Source organism: Eptatretus burgeri, chromosome 1, assembly GCF_056783735.1.
Source record: "Eptatretus burgeri isolate ZD-2024b chromosome 1, Ebu_testis_v1, whole genome shotgun sequence".
Lineage (NCBI taxonomy): Eukaryota > Metazoa > Chordata > Myxini > Myxiniformes > Myxinidae > Eptatretus > Eptatretus burgeri.
In genome coordinates this window covers 1-4,262 of record NC_140961.1, presented here as the reverse complement: position 1 = coordinate 4,262, position 4,262 = coordinate 1, and the positions used below count along the sequence as shown (strand labels likewise).

Here is a 4,262-nt window from a genome sequence, read left to right as displayed (position 1 = left end):
TGTTGATGTAATAGATACGGTTCCTTGGACTTATAAGATATATGATTTGGAAGGGGAAGAGATTTTAGGTTCATTTTATTCACAGGAATTACAAAAGACAAAGATAAATTGAAATTTTTTGACTCCGCCCCTTTTTGACTCCTCCCACACAAGCCCCTCCCACACAAACCCCACACAAGCTCCAATAAATTGAAATTTTTTGACTCCGCCCCTTTTTGACTCCACCCACACAAGCCCCACCCACATAAACCCCACCACACAAACCCCACACAAGCTCCACACAAGCTCCACACAAGCTCCACACAAGCTCCACACAAGCTCCACACACACAAGCTCCACCCATATTCACATAATTAGTGATTAGTTAATTAGTTCCCCCCACACACAACATGTTTATTTAATTAAAAAATTATCCACCCATCCACACAAGCTCCACTCATCCACCCATCCACCCATCTCTCCACCCATCCATTGATCCACACAAACCTCATCCACATTCGCCCCTGCCCACATAAGCCCTGCCCACAACCACCCCTCCCACATAACTCCTGTCTACACAAGCCCCACACAAAAACTCCACACACATAAACCCTGTCCACATAAACGCCTCGCACACAAGCACCACCCACATAAACCCCGCACACACAAGACCCACCCACATAAACCCCGCCCACACACACCCCGCCCACACAAGCCCCACCCACATAAACCCCGCCCACACACACCCCGCCCACACAAGCCCCACCGAAGCCCCGCCCACATAAACCCCTCCCACACACACCCCACCCACACAAGCCCCCACCGAAGCCCCGCCCACACAAGCCCCGCCCACACAAGCCCCACCCCCCCCCTCATCCCCCCTGTGCGCCCCCACCTTTGACCCACCACCTCCCTCATCCCACCCCCCACCCTTCCCCACACACACACATGGGGAGGGGAGGGATGGGATGAGGGGGTGATGGGTCATTGGGGGGGCGCACCTACCCTCCCTTCATGTTTTGATCCTCTTCTTGTAATTCAGAATCAAGTAATTGTATACAAAACAAATATAATTTATTAATATTGAAAATATTAAATATTCATTTGCGAGAATGTATAATCTTTCCCAGCAATCTTCTCCAGATGTCTTGTGATTTCGAAACTCAGACACCATATTCTGTTTTGAAACAAAAAGTGGATAATAATTACATGGTAATATGAGTAAGCCTCGTTGACCACTGAATTAACACACCAGGAGGCCGACTCAGCCTGTCATCCTTTCAAGGTCAATAAAATTAATTCCAGTGTACTGACAAAACCGCGTTCAAACTAATAATGCAACCAACATTAGACGACATTCTAAAGAGAGAGTGATATTAATAATAATTCAGAAATATTTACCTCCAGAAAATCATGTGTTGTACAAGATTGCTTCAACAGCTGATGTTGTGCGATAGTGCTGAAAAAAAAAAAAAAAAAAAAAGTCAAGGGTATAGATGAAGAGACAGACAGACAGGGAAAGCAACACACACCCACACACGCACACACACAAACCCCACACAAGCTCCACACAAGCTCCACACAAGCTCCACACACACACACACACACACATAGACACACATAGACACACGTGTCTCACCATTGGTTTAATTCATTCGAGATCAGAGACCGGTCATTATAAATCATTGATCTCTTCAATAAGAGCAGAGAGAGGTAGGTAGGAAGACAGACACACACACACGTGTCTCACCATTGGTTTAATTCCTTCGAGATGATAGGACGTGATAAGACTTCGTGCCACTCATTGAAAATGTCTTTCAATTCTCTTCTAAAATCATTGATCTCTTCAATAAGAGTATTAATTTCATGAACCACGTCGTGATACGTAAACTCAATTTCTTCCAATGCCCTGTCAGGGAAAAAAATATATATATATATATCAGAATTATCATGATTTAATTAATAATCATTTGCTTCATCGTTCAAAGAGAAAACCAAACAAACTTACCAACTCTGTAGTAAGCTTTTGCCTTCATCGGAAGAGAGATCATCCATGTCTCAGTTGTAAAAATGAAAATCCTGTCTGGCAGAAACTTTGTCTGGTGAATCACTTATAAGGCTTACAATGAGAAAATTCCCGAAACATTGGGTGCGGCCACAGGAAATGACAGCTTGGAAAATAACTGGGCGATTGTATGAATCATTTACAAAACATACTTAAAATGGTTTCGATTCAAATGTTTTCAGTTCGTGTTCTGAGATAAAATATAAACACGAGACCTTGTCTCACAGAATAGTTCCTATTTTTTCACAGCATGACTGTCTAAAACCACACAGCACGACCGTGTCAAAAAACACTTCCTCATTTTCACGGCATGAACTGAAAACATTTGAAACAAAACTTTTTTTATGGCGTGGTTTATACACAAAAATGATTTGCAACTCGGACGGTGGTCAGATGAGATCATTAAGAGAAGTTTATCATTTCGTAATGGCACAAAAGGGGTATCTTAAAAAATATAAAGATTCAAATGTTTTGTTTGTCAATATTTTAGATGGGGATTATTGTGCAAAGAAAATTAAACTATTGAAGGAATTTGAGAATGAACAAATCTTTATAGGTTCAATGAGTGAGCTGATCAACCTCCAGGTTAAAGGGGAGACAAATAAATATACCTTGGGATAGCCTGGTTATATATATACAAAGCCTGGTGTTGGCTTAGTGGTTAGGGTGGCGGCTTGGGATCCCAGTGTCCCGAGTTCGAATCCCGCTCAGCTGCTGAATTAACACCAGGGGGTTGACTCAGCCTGTCATCCTTCCGAGGTCGGCGAAATGAGTACCAGTATACTGGTCCCGGTGTATGCCCCGGTTAGAATAGGTGTACCATATCCCCTGTAAGAGGCGTCCAGGAAGGGCATCCGACCATAAAACCAAACCCCTGCACAGCAGGGAAAAACGGATAAAAAGGGGGTTTATTTTTAGGGAAAAAAAAAGGGAATCGCTGAAAATCCCCCATTCATTTACATGGGGAAAAGTGAGCCAGAATCAGTAAATCCACCCTACTAACCTGCATGGAAAGATCTGAAAGGTTTGAGCGAAGGCCCCGGATATTTGAGGTCCACACTTTTAATGAAGAGGTAGGGGAGGAGGCTTTGGGTGCAGGAGGTGGAGGGGGCGGGGGAGGGTAGGACGAGGGACGAGGGGGGGAGGTAAGGAGGGTTGCTGAAGGAGTGTGGGGTATTGCAGAATAGCGAGGGGAGGGGGCCGAATGAGGAGGAGAAAAGGCTCTGTGGTGCTGGGAGAGAGGGGGGACAAGAGACAAGGAAGATGGCAGTTGAGGATTTGAGGAGGTGGAGTGAAGAGATGGAGGTGAGAGGGCAGTGGAGGGAGGCAGGTTGGTGGATGAGAGGGGGGCAACTTAGAGAAGGAAGAGTGAGGGGATGAAAGGTGGGAGAAAGGTGAGGGGGTAATTTATGAAAGAGGTGACAGAGAGGCTAGGAGGGTGAAGAGTGGGATGGTTGCTTTGGGAGTGAGATTAAGGGCTGAGGGGGGTGAGGTGGCACTGCACTGGGAAAAAAAAGAATGGTTGATGGAAAGCGAGCATCCATGGCAAACTGTGGTTTTTAAAAGTTTTAGGTCAGAGATGCGATTTAACACAATTCTTGATGGATGCAATGAAGGCGAATTCAGAGCATGGAGAGAAGAAGCGCTGTAATAGTTGGATTTTTTAGGCAAGGAATGAAGGAGAGGTCGAAATGAGAGCAGTCTGTTAAAATAGCAGAAGAGAAGTGCATTGTGAAACAGTAAAGAGTACCACATGTGTGAGAGAGGAAGATGAAGCATTATAAGATCGTTTTTGTTGTTAATATTAATGTATGAGAGAGTTCAACAGATTAGGTCATGGAAGTGTAAAAAAAAAAGAAATCGAGGAAGACGAGGAGGAAGTTAAGAGGAAGAAGAAGTAGCAGAATCGGGAGAAGGTGAGCGTGTTGTTGTTGTTGTTGTTGTTGGGTAATTTTTTTTTTTTTTTTTTTTTTTTTTTTTTGAGATAAGAAAGAGATTAGTTGGGAGAATGGGGGATGTTTGGAAAGTGGGGAGGATGAAAATTGAAGGTAATGGGGAGGATAGAAATTGAAGGTAATGGGGAGAAAAAACAAACAAACAAACAAAAAAAAAACGATCGAACACCGAGTGGAACCGGTAGGCCTCAAACCTAGGACTAGGCCTCAAACACCAAGTAAGAACGTCGACAAAAATACTCACAAAATAGCACGATTTTTGA

General features: G+C 43.9%; 1 long non-coding RNA gene across 1 annotated transcript; it reads right to left on the bottom strand.

Moving 5' to 3' along the window:
- Positions 1-852: 852 nt before the first annotated feature.
- On the bottom strand, positions 853-2,872 carry LOC147033734 (uncharacterized). The gene is made up of 3 exons (XR_015055130.1): positions 1,730-2,872; positions 1,381-1,438; positions 853-1,156 (listed from the first exon to the last, which is right to left on the bottom strand). It is a non-coding gene; the product is annotated as an uncharacterized LOC147033734 (long non-coding RNA).
- Positions 2,873-4,262: the final 1,390 nt, after the last annotated feature.